The sequence below is a fragment of the Rhynchophorus ferrugineus genome, unplaced genomic scaffold, assembly GCF_030347505.1.
Source record: "Rhynchophorus ferrugineus isolate W39M unplaced genomic scaffold, kcgeb_rfMv2 rfM1, whole genome shotgun sequence".
Lineage (NCBI taxonomy): Eukaryota > Metazoa > Arthropoda > Insecta > Coleoptera > Curculionidae > Rhynchophorus > Rhynchophorus ferrugineus.
This window is the reverse complement of record NW_027472580.1, coordinates 80,295,714-80,314,958: the sequence shown is the minus strand read 5'-3', so window position 1 is coordinate 80,314,958 and position 19,245 is coordinate 80,295,714. Positions and strand designations below refer to the sequence as shown.

Here is a 19,245-nt window from a genome sequence, read left to right as displayed (position 1 = left end):
TGTCTTCATAGTAAAATATTTCTCTTACAGGTGCCTATAATGGAGATTTAAATTGACCAATCAAATTACTTGAATGTCCGATTATGGCTCCCTCTGGATGTTGGGTAAAGCAAAATTTTGCGCCCCCTATTGAGTTGCATCTCTATTACTCTATGAATATATTGTCTTCCTTTTCTAACGGCGGTCCATTCTCTTCGAGTCGATCGGTACGGCCGAACAGATCAAAACAACAAAAAAATCTAGAATATTTAGATTTTTTGTTACATTAATAATTCAATAGTAATAATCATTAAAATGTTGTGTTATTCTTGGTGGCTTAACTTACATTGGTTTCAAAATATGGAAGAACAAGGTTAAGTACAGAATGTAAGGTTAAATTTTTAAAAATTATAAAATCCAAACAGCATCAATTTTATTTATAGTGGGAATTTTAGCTGCCAAATTTATAAAACATCATTTTCAACAGCCTGAAATAGGTATCGACATATGACAAATAGAGAAGAAAATGAATTTTGTTGTGTTGGAAGTAGTAAAGTCATTAATGAGGTTTGTTCATCAAGAATAGTAGCAAAAATTGTAGCAACTGGTAATACTTGGACATTAATTTTAAACATAATATATATTAGTAATGATTTAGATTTTATTTTATAGCTAAAAGGTAGCTAGAATTTCTTGAGAGTAAAAGTCGAAGAATGTTAAATTCAGAGAATAAATTAGACAGAATTTTGCTAAGATATAGAGCCGTGAAACTTTGAAATAATTAAATTTGCCAAAAAAAGTATCAATGGAAAATTCAATATATTATTATATAAGAGTATAGGTAAATAAATTACTGTTATGTGAACATAATGATGTATTTACTAAGATTTTGATTTGAAAGAAATAGTACAACGATCATAAAACCTGGGAACTTAATAATTGAAAGAATATATTATGGTCTGATAAATCATCGTTTACATTGCTTCCTAAAAAGGCAGGATTTATAGAAGGAGAACTCCAAAAGAAGCCTACTTATCCGGACTGCCTGCTTCCTACAGCCAGATTACTTCGCATGAATATCTCAACATCCTCAATGACGACACCGTCATATTTTAAGATCTGGTCTTGGTCTTGGTTGGTGGAACACATAATATCAACAAACATTTTCCTTGGGCAGCTCAGTTACCGAACCTCAACATTATTGAACTTGTTATTGAGGAGTTTTAGATCGGAGTCAGGAGTAGATTTTCATTTCCAACATCACTAATCAATAGGCAGATATTTTAGTATAAGAATAGGACAACATTCCGTTGGAAACTATACAGATTCCCTATGAATCTATTACGCGAAGAATTTCAGCTGTTTTAAAAGCAAACTCTGGTTCAACAGTTTAATAATTAAATATTGGGTATGCGTCAAGTGTTCATATTATTTTGTCCGTCCCCTGTATCTCATGGGACTTCATTCTACAGTTTTATAAAATTATTTTATATTTTATTTAACCATATCCACTATCATTGATGTTTTTAAAATCGCGTTTATATCATATCCGTCGGCAATAATATACAATAACATTTTTGACTACCAAAAATTCAGTTAATTTAATTTTAAGTATGGCAAAAGGTAGAAATTATGAATTTGACACATTCACCCGCGACTGACAAAGCGCGAAGAGACAGAACAACTACAAATACCTTATTTTCCTATTTCCATAATATATAACCATATTATTAATATTTGCTCCTAATAATTTTTCCACCGACCGTATGAAACACACTGTCAAGTAAACAAGTAATAAATAGAAATAAGTGTTTCTGTTCCCGTGAAAACTTCAAGAATAACAACGAGTAATAGTTGTCAAATCCTGTATCAGCAGTAGTGTATTAATTCTAGTGTATTAAAAAATTAATTGCTCATAATATTAAAATCATTTGACTACAGTTGAACAAGTTGCTCCCATTTTTATCAATTAATTTTAATAAATATACTTGTTGAAATGCAATCAAAATGTTTCAGTTAAACCTGATGTTTTCGAAATTATCTTAACATTTTTAGAAGCAGTTTAAATAGTAATTTAATACAAATGTAAATAAAGGATGTCGTCGCGAATTGCAAGCGAGACTGTTAAAACATTAATATAAATTTTATCAAACCATGATATTTAAGTGAATATATGCGAATAAAAATATTTGTTGTTCTGAATATTAGCTTCGAATGAGAAAAATAATCGATTAAACAAACAATTTCACCGCAACGAGAACTTAAATAATATTTTAGAATGTTGAACTAATGTATTTGCGACTTATAATATAAATATGAATTATGAGCTATATTTTTACATAAGAGAAATTATGAAATCAATAACACATTTTAGTGTAATATCTGTTAGTTTCGTTCGGGTTGAGCTAGTAATTTTTCCTCTTTAAACCGTTTCAATGAACCATGACGTGTTTTATTAGTTATGTGAAAATAAAAAATTAAACACCAGTACACAAGAAGTTCATAATATCTAACTGGGCATCTTTGAAACTAAGAATAAATATAATTAACAATAATAAACGACAAAACCGTAACAAGAATATAGTAAAGAATTATCCGATGCAAAATATCCCTAACTATACCATTTATTAATCAATTAATTAAATTAAAAATTGATTTACAACACGTACATAAGGGTATGACTTATACCAATATATCTAAGGACACTAAACTATTAAAATAGAGGAAGTATACCATCCCTGCTGCACAATCAGAAATTAGTATTTGATGAAATGACAATAAATGTTCGGCTTAACTTAAAGATCCGGTACTAGTAGAGAAAAAATAGGTTTGAAATAATCAACTGAAGGGTATTACATACATACAATATTACGCTTTTGAAATAATACGTGGCGTCTATTCTCTGCAAAAATTTCTTTTTCCCTTTCGATAGAGTTTATTTATAAAATATGTAAGATTTCTTTCCGAGACTCCTATTAGGCCGAAAAAGTTCCTGCCAAGTTAATAAGAAAGAATAAGCTATCGAAAATCATCGTATTTAACTACATGATGTGCTATAGCCAAGCAAATATGTCCAAAGGACACTGTGAGTTTTATAAATGATGCTTTTAGTTAAAGCAATAAGGAACAATTTATACAGATTTCAATAATGAAGAAGCGGAGAAATTACTCTATGAAGACTTCTGTCAAACGCCTTTCATGTCAACAATAGACAAATTATTAAAACAGAAAATTCAGTCCCATTAAAAGTAAAAGACAAAATCATTGAGAAGCATTTTTTTAATTGCGATCTGCTGCTGTAAGAGGAACGAATTGATCCAATAAAACAATCCCAACTATGTATCCACCCGTCGTAATGATCAATATGAAAGAAAACTGAGTTTGTTTTATTAAACTCCAATATTATCAAATAAATGGGACAACTTTGCAACAAGTAAAGTAAGTAAAGTAGAGATTTATCAAAAAGCATATAAAGCATATCATAATTATTAATTTAATGCCTATTTATTTGGTATAATAGCCAAAAATTAACCAAATATGTTAAAATAAATGGGAATTATAATACATAAAGCATTAACAAAAAATCACAATCAATATCCAATCTATTAACGTAGAGAATCGGAATGGTGCTTAAGTACTATAAATAACTGTTTGAAGAAAAAACGCCCATTCCCATCCATATGTCTGAAAACTATTAAAAAAATATTTGGAAACAGTGAAATGGGAAGTCCTACCCCACCCGCTGCATTTTCCAAATATTGCCCCGCCCGACTATCACTTGTTCCGATCAACAGCACGTGGCCTGCCGAGATAAGTCTGCCTTTTTCTCAATTTCACTTCCGTAGTGACGACAATAGCGCCGTTAGTGTTCTGGGACCGCGTTTCAATTCAGTTTGCGAGTCACCATCAGTTGATTTTCTTGGTGCAGATTCTTTGTAATCTTATCAAACAATTTTTGGCCTGAATTGAATTTTACGATCAAAAAATCACATTTTATTTTAATCATTTAACACACATTTTTTTCAGAAACAGAGACACCACCAATTTCAATTGAATGAAATTATTGTTTCATTAAGGAACTATACGAAATAATTATAATAACAGTCATAAATACGTTACTCAGTTAACAATCAATTATTAATTTATACCGAGAAAATTCAACTTACCTAATTATTACAAAAATTATTTAATTAAATGAGAAAGGTTAACACATAGTACACAAAACAATGATTTAAGAGATAAAACGAACAAACCTACAAAAATTATTGGACAGAATAAAGTTAAGTAATCTTTTTAAACATTAAAAAATTAACTCTTTTATTGTGTAACCCTTGGTTTCTGAGTGACCAAAATATCCACTATCATCGATGTTTGTAGAGTCGCACTTATATTATAAATAGACTAGTCGGCAATATTATACAATAATACAATAACTTTTTTGACTACCAAAAATTCAATTAATTTAATTTTAAGTTTGATAAGATCTAGAAATCATATCTTCCATATATTCATTAGCCACCTGCTCTTGCTTTCCTATTTCCATTATATAAAAGCTTATTATTATTAGCTCCTAATCATCTTCCCGTGGGTCACATGAAACCTACTGTCAAGTAAACAAGTAATAAACAGAAGCCAATGTTTCTGTTCCCGTGAAAACTTCAAGAATAACACTGAGTAATGGTTGTCAAATACAGTGAATAACAATATTCGTCACATATCTTTCAGCAATATTGTAATAATTGTATTGTATTAAAAAATAATTACTTATAATATTAAAATAATTTTACTACAGTTGAACAAGTTGCTCCCACTTTTATCAATTAAATTTAATAAATACACTTGTTAAAATGTTTTTGGATAAATCTGATGTTTTAGAAATTGTATTGGCATTTCTAACAATCAATAATAGTCATAAATACCTTAATATATTATAAGTAGGACAACTGTAATTGGTATATGTAATTCATACCGAAAAAACCTAACTTACGAACTTAACATACCCAGAAAAATTATTGCAGAAAAGAGGATTACTTCACTTTAACAGATTTTTTTCCCAGTTTATAAACATTAAACATTAAAAAATTAACTCTTCGTGTTTTAAGAAGGAATATATACTGATAATAAAAGTTAATTGGGTACTCAATACAATATATACAGCAATTTTTTGAAATGATAATATATAACAAGAATAAAATACGAAAGCCCAAAACCTAATGATCCGCAAAGAAACCAGAAGAACAATGCGTGGGAGAGGTTGCTGTCTATGCGTGACTAAATAGTTTTCTAGGAAGAAAATTAATGATCTAGGAATAATCTATACTGTTATTGATACTCTAGCACTGAATCCTATAATTTACTTTAGTGGTTTAAGTAGATTTTAGCTAATATCGAAAAAACGGATTTTGTTATAAATTAAAATTAAAAAAACACATTAGTAACATAAACATAAAAGCTCAATAAAACTACATGTGTAAGAAGCCGCTGCCATTACGAATATTCAAACTGAGAAGCGTTAATATTATTGACACCCTCAAATTGAATTCGACTAATGTATTTCAGTTGAATAAATAGATTTTTAACCAATACTGTAAAACAAACCTGGCGTCTTATTAAAATGGAACAGTTACAATACATAAAACATAGAGTTTAACAGATGAAAAAAAAACGTAGCTAAAAACATATTGGTCAGGAAGAAACGAATGAATTGGTAATGATAACTGTTATTTTCATGCTTAAAAAATATTAATGTAAAAATTGTGATAATACTGTACAGAGAAAAAAATCAGCCATATTATTTCCCTTCTAATTTTAATGTATAAAAATCGAATAGTGTCATGTAAAGCTTATTATATTTCAGTGTGTATCTTAAAATAACGTACAATCTTGATGGTGTGTTCATACTTCCAACAATTCTTGAACAAATGCCAGTCAGGAGATTATTTTAACAATATTACCATCTCGGAATTATATTTCCTATTGTATTTAGTTTGATATACGAGTATCTATAAATATAAACACGTGGAATAAGTTGCTGTCATTACTAAAATGCCTCTTAACTATAATTTTTATTTATATTATGTTGTTGTATATAATTCTAAAAACGTTTATTATAAATTCAATAGTTTATTTTGATGCAATTGAATGGTTATTGACCAAAAAATGAAATGAAAACGCGTTCATATTATACATTTATAGTAGGTAAATAATTGAGTTTAACAAAGAGTTATTGTTCTAAAGGAAACCAGGTAAATAAACTTTAAACTGATATTTGTAGAAATAGTTAAAAGTATGATAATAATAAAGATTCACATGGCTGAACAAAGAGTGTCAAGGACATGCCTGTTCTGTTGGGTAAAGTATCCGATGGATCAAAGCTTGAATGCACCACGTTAGGGAACACGAATTTATCCATCCACAAGCGTCCCCGGAGAGAAAAAAACATCATACACGTGTAGCCCGAGCCAGTCGTATCCGTGATACGCGAACCAGAACAACGTCAACAACAAGCAGACACGGCAACGTCGCACCTTTCGAAAAACGCGCGTCCGAAAAGAAAAAACCGACGACCAAAAAATCACCGGGTCCAAGTTGGAAACTGTTCAGCTGGCGCGTAAGCGAAAAATCGGCGTCGGTGGCGGCGGCACTCCATCGTCTCGTCGTCGTCGTCTTAGCACGGAACGATCCTGTCGAGTCCGCGACGTCTAGGAAATCGGACCGCCACGGCAACAACGCAACGCCACAAGTCTTTTAATTGGCATTCGAACTGTTCGCGATGACGCAATCCAAAATATTATACCGGCAACAAAACAAAATCGAGTTGGCTTCTCCTTTTAGCAACTGCGATTATTGCGAATGTCTGGTTCAGGGCCGGTACACCAAGGTCGCGCTGGTGTACATCAAAAATTTTGCACGTCGGCAGAGACGGATCCGATAATTTCGTCGGGTTTTTTTCGATGCTCTTCGACCGGTCATTAGGTCCGGCCTTGTGCGTGATGGTTACCGTCGTCCTGTCTACGAAGACTTCCGTTACGTATCGGCATCGATGAAAAACCCTCACTGTTGGACTTTAAATTTAGTCGGGAAAAATTGTGGAGTCCCTTACTGAACTCGCCGATCTGCGTGAGATACGTTACAATGAAGTCGTAGCCGACAACGGTCAGCATTTATGTAATGCTAAAGTTTCGATAGTACGCAGTTAGTGGGTTGGTTTTTAAGTTAACGCCGATGCCAGGTATGGCGATGGCATTGGAATACAACTAATTCACACATCAAAATCTCGTATTTTTAAAAAATCTTTACTCCCGCACGTAACTGATAAAAACGAAATTAAAACTGACTAAACGAAATTATCTCTCTAGAGGGGATCTACATTACCCTATACTTTGTGTAATAAATATAGTTTATAAAATATGTATACTAAACAACTCATAGACAAATAAATAAAAATATCATTAATTACTTCCTGGTCTCCAGTTGAACTAAACAACTAAAATCCTGCTAATAAATTAGGGAAATGACTGGAAAGATTATTTGCCGTAATTTAACGAACTATTTTTTGCCTGGTGTTGTTCTCCTTGAGCCATAACAGTTCGCCATTTTTTCAGAAACCAAGCAAATATATATATCATGCAATCAATATACACGAATAATGGTTACCCGATAAATGCTGAAATCGACAGTAATTGATTAATTAATTGGATGTTGATAATAAATTATTTTCAGATCCAAATTAATTAGTGTTAATATTTACACAAACAAATATGTTTGATTCTTTAGATTAGGGGTTAATAAAAAATTAAAAACATAGAATGAATAGCTTTTTTATGCATATAGTGATTTTTTTAATATTAAACTTTAATATTTATTAAATAAAAAATAATACATTAAAATACAGAAAATATTAAAAGCTGTTGTATGAACTCAACTTTACTTATTTCTGTCTTCAATATCGAGCAGTGAAAGAAATTAATATCCTTCGAATCTTCTACTCATTTGTTAACCACCATATAAGATAGAATGTACTGTGTGGTATTTCGCGCTACTGAAATGAAAATCAATTGGTTAGAAGGACTGATGGATACGGTAGAGGTGATAAGACATTTCAGTGAATCGGTTTCAATCAATAACAATATTGTTAACAGATGGTCGAGCATTATCATATATAATATATAGATGTGTCTTTTAACAAAGTCAAGATATTTATGTCTGAATGCTCAGAATAAGGTATTAACTGTTATTATAATAGTATATAGAACGTACTGTGATTAAAAAATAGTAAGGCTTCCAAACTGAAAAGAGTCAATAAGTAGAACTGTTGGGGAATAGCACGATTTAATTACCGAAATACAAACACTTTTTACCCAGTAAGAATTCAGTTTGTGATTATATCTTATTAATAATTTGAAATATTATATAATTTTACTGCTTTTATTTCATATTAATCTAATATGTCTAGTATATTATAATAATATTTTAGTAGTTAATAAATATATGAAAGTTTATTATTTAGATCTGAAACTAAAAGAATTGTAAAGATTATTTCATTAAGTTTAAAGTAATATGAATATTATTGATATTTCTATTATAAAAATACAGATCTATTTATATTAATATATTGATCCTAATATTTTAGGTTATATTAAATGAGTTACTAGTAAAGTCATTAGGGCATTAGCTGAAAATTGTGGGGGAAATTTAAAAATATTTAAATATATATTAAATAGGTATTTTAATTTACTCTGAATATATAATATAAATTGAATATATTGAAATTATTTAAATAGAATACAAGACTATTTGTTATTATTTTGGTTGAGATACTTTTCAAAACTATTTTTTTTTAGTAAAATCTATCCCAAAAAATATTTCCCTTTATACAGTGCAACAATACAGAGAAGTTAATTGGCCCTATGAATGTACCATTAATATCTTACAGTTGGCATAATCGATATATATATATATAATCCGACCATCTTCCTTTAACTTCACTGCATAATTAATTTTATATTTACAAAATTAGTTGATTTCTGCGAATCGCCATTAATTCAATGAAATCAAAAAGAAAAAGAAATTAAATTAAAAAATAATTTATTGTGCCTATTTATTATATTCTAAATTTGTATATTATCAGGACTAACTAATTTATTTTTGTGTTTCGAAAGAGGCGAAGTTTCATAACATATTAATAATTATTGAACTATATTAATTAATCATTAGAAAACTATAGCATAATTTCCCTTCTCCTTCTGAAGGCATTAGAGACTTGGAAAAGGAAGCGTATCTCGAGTCTATCCAAGAATAAGCTGTACGATACCTGTTAGAATTTATTGAAACCAAATATAATCGCTAATATGCTTTCTTAAGTTGCTTCAATATACTCCAAGGGGCGTAGTAATGTCTAAACAAGAGAACTTGTTCTAACATTATTTTGTCATATATCTGATTGTATAAAAATTATCTTAACTTATAAAGGTTGCTATTCATATGTCTAATACTAAGCCTTTTTTGTTATATTTTAAGGTCTCAACTAAGGTTTACCTGGTATTGCTGCTTAAGTGTTTCACAGTTTCGTTGACGAATTGGCATTGGTAAATATAACCCCTCTTCAGAATATTTTAAAACATAAGTACGATTTTTGTTGATGGTGGTAGCTGGTGCTACAGTAACTTAAAAATTAATTTCGGCCAAAAAATTAAATTAACTTGTGAGTATTTTTGAAATTATTTTTTATTACCGTGCATCGATGAACTTAAGTCTCAAAATCAATATATTCAATTTGAAATGTCAATAGTTACTGTCAGTCAATAGTCAATAAAAGATTTCACAATTGTAATACTACGGAATGTCATTTAGCAGGACATTATGGTCTCAGCAATTAAACCGTGGGAGGGGTGACCCCATATTCTCAGCGCTATGAACATAAACTTCCAAATTTCCTGTCAAATTCAAAATTTTTGTTGGGAGTTTTTCCTTTCTTCAATGATAAAATGGTGATGAATGATATGTAGAATTAATGTAATCAAATCGCCTTTTTTCAAAAATCATTCAATCAGGATGCTCAGTAGCCCAACAATCTATGATGACTAAAGGCAGTACAAGTCAGAAGTCAGCAACGCGATAACACAAACATACTCATAAAAAGTTTCAGCTTCTATAATAATCAGCAGATCAGTAAATAGTAAAACATAAAAATGGCGGTGTGTTAATAACAAGTAAGTATTATTTGAGTATTTTAGTGACAAGTTATTCATTTCAATAGGCCAAAACTACAAGTCCCAACTTTTTCACCACTATAATGAACCTTCTCACATTCTTCGCGACATTTTTTGAATCAAAACTTCAAATTATATAACTCCGTAACCACATTCTTTTTCTAATTTATTTGCGTAAGACTAATTGTGGATATTTTAGTCGAGTTGTCAAAGGTTTTAAATATATTCAAGCTTAATAACTGTTCCGAAGACTGGAAGTAACAATAGTATTAATGTGTTATAATCTTAAAGGGGACAAAATAAATTTAAAAAAAATAAATAAACTGTTTTCAATTCATTTCGACTATTTTACTATTTTTATTAAACAGTATGTACTTTCTGGTTCATATTTCCAGTTTTTGGGCATTTAGAAATATATTTTTAAGAGATATATTTTTTAGAGATTAATTATCTAGAGAAAGACTCTTAGAGAAAATTATCTAATTAGAGATAAATTTAAATATATTTTTAAACTTCGTCTTAACTCGAATCTCAAAAACTGAAAACAATAATAATTCATAAATTATAATATTAATAATTATGCAATTTTTATTATTTGCTCCAAAAGAATATCCACGCCTGATAATTAAATTCCTAATTATTGAGATGGTAAGATTTTTGATGAAGGCTTACCAATTGGCTGATCTGAACTTCGAATTTCTGGTGCTTCTATAGAAGCTAAAATAATCCGTTTAGGTCAAAAAACTCCAGAAAATTTTAAATTTAAAATATAATTACGGATCGCCTATTAACCGAATTTCTGTATTAAGTACTATAATGACCCATGAGTGCCGCTACCCCGTGTCAAACCCTAAAGATTTTTTTGATGACTTGTCGGACTAATCGGGAACGAATCTATTCTACAGAATTCAAATTTTTTTGTAGAGTCAAATTCTACTTAATAATTTTCTTCAAATTTACTGGAAAACTTCTTAGTATATACTTCTGTATTCGGAGCATCGTTTTTATAAAATAAAGATACCATTTTGAAAAACTTCGGAAAGTTAAAAAAATTGCGGCAAATTGTAAAAATATCCATTTTTTACCAACATTTTTACAAATATTTTACATTTTTTTATCTTGATAAGAAAAACTAAATTATAAAACCCTATTAATAATAAGATTTGATTTACATCATACAAAAAAGCCGAATATTTTACATTATCAAACATGCATAATACTGCAAACTCTGATATACTTAATGTAATATATGAATATAACACATTCTGTACAGTACAAGTTTAGGATCAAATGTGTCTAGTCCATTCCTGGACTGACTCTATTGCGTGAGAAAAGTTACAATGAATTCGTAGCGAACACTCAACTGTTCTATATGTTAAATTATCAATAGTACGCAGTTACTTCGGTTCGGTTCTTTGGAAGTGACGTCAAATCCTCCACGCTCGCCGTGGGTACTACCAAGGGTTCGTTTTTTGCGATAGCCTTGCCTATTATTCAGCGTTACGTAAAATGCAAATAGGGCACTTAATTAATTTTACAACGCCGACTCGTTATTTTTTTCTATTTTGTTATTATTATTTTGTACGTTTTTTTTTCTATTTTATCATTCTGTCCGCAAATGTATAAAAACTAGCGTTTACGCAATTTAAGTAATTACTTAAATTGGGTTAAGTTATTTAAAACAGAATATTTCAAATTGTGTTGCATTATTTAGTGCCGTGAAGCTTAACTAAGATGACACAAACATTAATTCATTATGTTTTCCAAATTAATTTTGATAATATGCTGTAGTAAAAGTTTTTATTGATGCAACAGCCATTAGTTCGAATCCCGCTCAGGGCGTAGGTAATTTTACTTTAGGTAAGAGGCCAACAAAAATTATTTTTGGGAGAATATAACGTCTTATATGAGACCATTTAAGAATGTTATTATTTATTTTCCTTATGGTGAATACAGAATTGATATTGAACGTTCGGGGTCTACGCGAGAACCTGCGCGAAGATTCGACGAAAATCTCTCGTCGGGGATCGAAATCAATTCGTGGGGCATTCGGTTCTTCTCGGAAAGTTTCGGTCTCCAAAAATCATTTGACGGTTTTCATCGTTTGGTTCGGAAACCTGTATTATTTTGTTTATAACCATACTTTTCACAATGGCATGCCAAAATAAAATGCCTTGTGAATCATTTTTCGACGGTACGTATCTCTTCCTAAATAGCAATGTTTTTTGCTAAAATAATAAGTACCGTCTAATCGCTTCTAAAAGAGTATCAAATTATTGTAAGTATGGCCGGTAACATAATAAACAAAGTTATGATAAGGAAGAAAATACGAGTAACATTGAAATTCAAGTCGTTTGAAGTTTATGGTAAGAATATAACATAAAACTCTTATGTTTATATGGCTTTAGTATTCTATTTATAGATTCGTGAAGAGATTTCAAACATTTACAATTCTGCAACGATGACAAAATGATCCAAAATCACTAAAAGATATATTCAGCCCCAAGAAGAAAGAATGTATATGTGTAAATTTCACTAATAAAATCTTAAATTAAGAATATAACCTTTATTTGGTGGCACAAAATGTATAAATGGAGTCTTCAGGCAATTCACCCGTCAATGATAGGGACAGAAATTATATAAACAGCTCTGAATTTGTATTTACTGCATGATGTTTTTTGTATATATTTTCTTATGAAGGTGAAATATTTGTTAATTGGGTTTAAATTATTTCAGACACAATGGCTAAGTAGTATAGTAGTATAAAATAAAAAATAAACTTGCTAATAGCACATTTGAGACATGTCTTGGAAAAAATGAAGGAGTAACGCCTTCAAACTAGTGATATATCTGCTGTTTAAAGAATAACATAGGCAAGTGACTCTTTTCTCTAAAACTACTGTGTTTAACGAATTTTACTTTATATTTTAGGTCGAAGATATGATGTGTTCGTTGAACTGATGCTATATATGATTTATATGACATTATTGATAGACAATTAGTAGAATTGTTGTTGCAAAATTAGTAGATTATATAAGAAAGTATATTAATGACAAACTTTTATAATTAACATTTAGTCTGGACACTAACATAATTTTCTTATCCCCGAAGACTAATGTTCGTAATTCCATTTTTACATTTTTGAAAGGCACTGCCAAACAAGATCTCGTACTCTCAGGAATTTGCGTTTCTATCATTTGAAAAAATGTATGTTCTACATCGCTCAATATATTTCAAACATTTTAAGATGATGCAATATGATTTTACTGTGTTATTGTATGTTCTATAAATCATTGAACTAATTCACATTCTTCTATACATTCATGCATCGTTATGCTTAATAAGAACTTCTTGCAAATTATATTATTATTAATAATACTGTGAATTACATATTAAATAATAAGCTTTTATTTAAACTTGTAATGGTGAATTTCTTGGAACAACAATAATATACTGTTTCGAAAAAAAAAAGATCATGGAGAGTATATTTTTAGAATATATTCCAAAATATTCTAGCACCAGGTGTACTGCAAATTCATTACAGGTTTTCCTAATAGATGTCGCTAGGCCTAAGTATGCAATGTTATGATTTGACGCCTCTGTCATTTTATTCTACTGATATCAGTCTTCAAAGCTATACATGTTATATTTTGCGAAAGTAACTCTATCACATATTTATACCTCTTTGAATATATCAAGTTTCGTGGCCGAAAACATACATTTGTGGCACACATTACTTTTCTTATTCAATCAAAACAAAAAATGTGCTAAGAGTTATCGTTTTCTGGTAGAAACTAACGATGAGTATGCTCTAATTTTAAATATATGTGAAAATTTAAAAGTGGTGACCTTGATGTACAAAACAAAGAACGTTCTGTTACACCGAAAAAGTTTAAAGACACGAACCTGCAAGAGGGATTAGATGAAGACCCAACTCAAGTTCAAAAACTATTGGCAAAAGTTGTTATAAAATTAAATGTGGCCTAAGAAATGATTAGCGACCATTTACGAGCAATGGGGAAAATCGAAAATGCGTTTGTGAAATGCTGCTTGGAAGACTTTGTCCCACCCGACTATCAATTTTACACATAACAATAGGACACACGCTTGCACGCCAATTTACAAGAAGTTAGAAAATGACTCAATGAATGATTTAGCTCAACGGATAAACAGTTTTTTTGGATGGCATCCATAAATTACCTGAAAGGGGGGCAAGATGTATAGAATCAAATAACCAATACTCCGAATAAATACACTTTTCCTTGAAAAAAAAACGCGGTAATGACTTTCCAGTTCTTCTGGTATTATATTACAATCTATTGAGATGTACAATAAACTCTTAAAGTATTTAATATTTGTAATTACTGTAAAGCTATAAGCAATTGAGTATTCGAAAATGGAAAAATGCGAATATGCTAAATTTGATAATTTAATTTATAATTTTTAATATTTACTTATTCGTATTAAATTCATCCGAAAAATATTACTTATCTAAAATGCTGCATTAATTGTTTATTATTTTATTATCGTTGAAAATAGATGTGTTACAATTATTTTGTTTTTTTTTACAAATATATTTATGCATAAAATATATTATAATGTATTTAAAAAGTTAAATATTATAAGGATACAATATGTATAATGAATAAAGTGTTAAGATAATAACGGTTAATTTTTTTTCCTTAAAAATAAGATAATCAAGAATAAAATGTTAGAATATAAGTGTACAAAATTAAAATATTAAAATAAAATAATTATGTTATGTAAAAATTTAACTTATGGTAGATATTTTATCTTAAGAAAACAAAAATAATATAGACGCCGGTTTGTCTATTTGCCTATTTCGAAAGATCGTTCGTTCTAACAATACTAACTATCGACCAAACATTACCGCTCGCTAGTCGGTCGCCCTATCTTGGGTCCACCATAGCCTAGGCGCCATTTTGTAGTGTGCGTGTTGATGCGTCTAAGGTCTAGGGTTTGAATCGGACCAATGATTGAACGAGAATACTCTAAGCTAGGGACGGTGAACCATCACATTTCTCAAGCGGTAATGTCTTTCCGTTTCTTGGCATTAGTGTTGTAACACAAAATGGCTATCTCCTACAAATGTTTTCACTGGCTTTGTAATCACTCTATTTCTAGTATATTTTCTACATTATTTTTAATATTAACGTAATTAAATTAATTTTTAAACACATTTATGTTTTAAAATAAAATACTGGAAAAAAGAAAAATATTTAGGAGAATAGATTATAAATGGCACTAGCTGGACGCTGTAAATTAATACGATTTATTATTACTTGTTTGTATATTTTAATTATATCATTTTTCTATCGGTAAATTGTTGTTCATTATTTCTTTAGATGCTTTTGTTTGAATTTTTAATGTAAAATGTTTTATAATAAAGTCCGGAAAATTTTCCGGAATCGTAAAAGCATCTGTTATGTTTTGTTTCAACTGAAAAAAGGGTCACTTAAAGACGTAATTTGAGTTTCGAAAAAGAGGGAAGTCGACATTAGCTATATCAGGTAGATACGGTATTTAGTTTTTGATTCCCTTCGTTTCGACGAAGGTTTTCAGTTGCCATTTCCTGAATGACGGCCGATTAGAGAGAAGCAAATATACAACCGTCTCTCGATCACTTGAAGAATCACAAAACACTCTTAATACGTACCGAAAAAATCGAACACTGTAAAAATATTGAATAATTATAATATAATAGAAAGGAAAATTATGAAGAATTATATTTAAGAAACTAATTTTAACAATGTTATTATAATTTATAATTTGTGCTATATTGCAGTGGATATTACATTTGTAACCATATTATTGTTGTAATTAGTATTTAGAGGTCTAGAAAACATATTTTTTCTTAACTTCAAAGAGTAATCATAAAACGTTATTTTCGAAACATAATGCATTTGCTATTTAATTTAAAATAATGTAATCCTGTTAAATAATAGAAGTATAAAAATTCAATCTTTAGGGACGAGTAATTATCTTAACATTATCTTCAACAGTATGTTTTTCGGCCTTCTTAATTTATTATTTTACAACCACTGATATTATTAAGTTGATTTTCTTTATATTGTAAATCTCAAATTAGTTTTTACAGCAAACACAAAATAAATTGTAGCAACAAAATTTTTCACAAATATAACACAATATTTTATCATTATAAGATTATTTAGAAATTAATTATTTTGATATAGTTTATATTTTCTCTATTTTGGTCTTATAGCAACGTTTACGTTAAAGCTCGTCATTTTGACTTCATCTTTTTGTATTATTAGTGACTATGGACCAATAGAAGCAACGATTACAAAACAGGAAGTATAAGTATGACATATAAAGAACAAAATACAAAGTATATGATACCAAATAGACAGTATAAAAATTAGTTAACATTAAAAATAATGTAAATTCATAGTACAATGTATAAACGCTATAAATATATAATGAAAATTAAAATATTATTATTCATGGGCTAAAAGTATTTACAATTCTATTAACCAGAAAATATAAAACAATAACATGGATTTCCATTAACCGCGTACTTTTAAGTTTATATTTTATAATGAACTTCGATTTTACTTAGAAAGATAACTAATGAATAACTTACCAAATATAAGATTAGGATCAAACTGTTTCTTGAAATGATATTAACTTTTTATATATCGATAAAGCAGTCTTAGTAACATAATATAATGTCATGCGAATAATAAAAAACAGAACTAAAAAATTACAAGTCTGATTACATGATATAAATTGTTATTCCGACCATTATTTTAATTATACAATATATATTGGTTCCCGAATAAAATACAATATTGTGTTAGATAAGAGTAGTATATTTATGTAAAATAAATATTAACCACTCAATTTTAATTTAATTTTAGAATATATCCCCATATTATTCAGAATTCTCAATACCACTCTAGAAACAGAAGTATTTTACTACCTAAAATTCGAATTTGTAAATGTGCTGTAATTAAAAAAAAATAAATTGCTAATATTATCTCAAAAATACACTGAACTTTTTATATTCATTAGTATATAATTTTATACCAACATCTTTGTTAAAGGAAATAATGTATATTATATATTTAAAATACTATTTTATGGTCTAAATTCATGCAAAGCAGATTTGCAGGAAGCTAACTCATAAGCTTCATATAAGTTAAATAGTAAACTGTACCGTATACATTGGTAAAACAAATTTAATAACATAATATGACGTAAGGTTACTGTCCGAATAAAATACGATATTACATGGGTTACAATCATGTACATTTGTTTAAAATAGATATTTATCAGTCAGTTTTAACATACATTTTGTATATTCTACCCCGATTTTGCTGTTCACACTGCTCTCAAAGCAAATGATTCTCATAACTATGTTTTTGGGTATATAAGTTTGTACCAATACTTATCGTTAAATATATATTTTTTTAAAATTCGCAAAGAACATAATGGAATTAATCGATATTAATTGTACTTCTAAATAAGGCTAAAATGTTATTGTTACGAGACAAAATTATATTGAGTCAAATTTAAATTTAAGTTATCAGAATAGTGTCTTAACGGAATATTTTAGAATATTCACTTATATCGTTTAAATACTTTAAATAAATAAAACATTATCATTAAAAGTAAAAAATCGTAAATAATAAACTGTTAACGTCCAGAACAATGAATCTTTCTTTAAATGCATTGTAATAACAATGGAATAAAACGGAATATATTATCCTGATAAACCAAACTAAAAATATAAGAGCTTACTTGTGTTGTAATGTGTTATATTATATTTATATTATAATAGTCGTCCTATTTTAACAAAGTTTGTAGATATGTGAATGATGTTGCTTTCCTACAACCGATAGGAAATGAAATATGAAGTTTTCATGAATACACATATAAGTTTAATTGTTGAATGATGATAATTATACTAAAATCACTATTTGTATTTAGACCAATGTTAATACACAAATAGATGTAGAAATACAAAAAATGTCTAATTTGTTATAAATCATTACATAATGCAGGACAATTTTACTTTTCATAATTTTATATCAAAACTTTAAATAAGACAAAACATTAAATCAACAGTGACATGTTAACCAAAACGAAATAAATTACATTGCGGCCCTTGATATTTATTTTTTCCTTTTATCTGTATATTTGGTTTTCGAAAATAATTGATAAATATGTCTAAAATATAAAAAAGTATAGTTTGTTATAAACTATTACCTATTGTTGGATATTAAACATTTGCGACTCTATGGTCTTTTCGTAATTTTATAACAAAACTTTTAAACAAATTAAATTTTCAAATTTACAGTGGTTTATTAGCCAAAACAAAATAAATTACATTGCACTCCTTAATACTCATTTTTGCCTTTTATATGTACATTTGGTTTTCGAAAATAATTGATAAATATATCTAGAAATACAAAAAAATCTAATTTGTTATAAACTATTACCTAATGTTGGATATTAAGCATTTACCACTCTATAATCTTTTCGTAATTTTATACCGAAACTTTAAACAAATGAAACTTTCAAATTTACAGTGATTTATTAACCAAAACAGAATAAACTACATTACGCCCCTTAAGCTAGATTAAGGGGCGCATTTTTGCCTTTTGTATGTACATTTGATTTTCGAAAATAATTCATAAATAGGTCTAGAAATACAAAAAAAATCTAATTTGTTATAAACTATTTCATAATGCTGGATGTTCAGTATTTACCAGTCTATGGTCTTTTCGTAATTTTATATCAAAACTTTAACCAAATTAAATTTTCAAATCTACAATGGTGTGGTTTGGTTTGGTTTGGTATATATGAGGGATCTCTATTAACATTCACATTTTGTATTTATGTTTCATTTTATAAAAGTATGATTGTTTTAAATGCAATTAATATTCAGATATCCCCTATTATGTCTATATAAAATATTTGTTAGCATCTGTATGGTAAAATTTAGTTTAGTTTAAAATTACCATTTTAGGAGTAGTTAATTGAAACCCAGTCGGCCAAAACTTATCGC

General features: G+C 28.7%; 1 protein-coding gene and 1 long non-coding RNA gene across 9 annotated transcripts in view; one reads left to right on the top strand and one right to left on the bottom strand.

The window, feature by feature from the left end:
• Window positions 1-19,245, top strand: part of LOC143190964 (uncharacterized) — a 257,772-nt gene that overhangs the window by 28,649 nt on the left and 209,878 nt on the right. The gene's annotated exons all lie outside the window — the stretch shown is intronic.
• The window catches only part of LOC143190838 (uncharacterized), a 144,661-nt gene that overhangs the window by 124,427 nt on the left and 989 nt on the right, over window positions 1-19,245 (bottom strand). For 2 of the 8 annotated variants that reach the window (XM_076395453.1, XM_076395516.1), the window contains exon 1: window positions 6,319-7,313. The exons of the other annotated variants lie outside the window; for them this stretch is intronic. The gene's annotated coding sequence lies outside the window, so the exon portion shown is untranslated. Of the gene's footprint in view, window positions 1-6,318; window positions 7,314-19,245 lie in introns of those variants that run through there. 8 annotated transcript variants of the gene reach the window in all.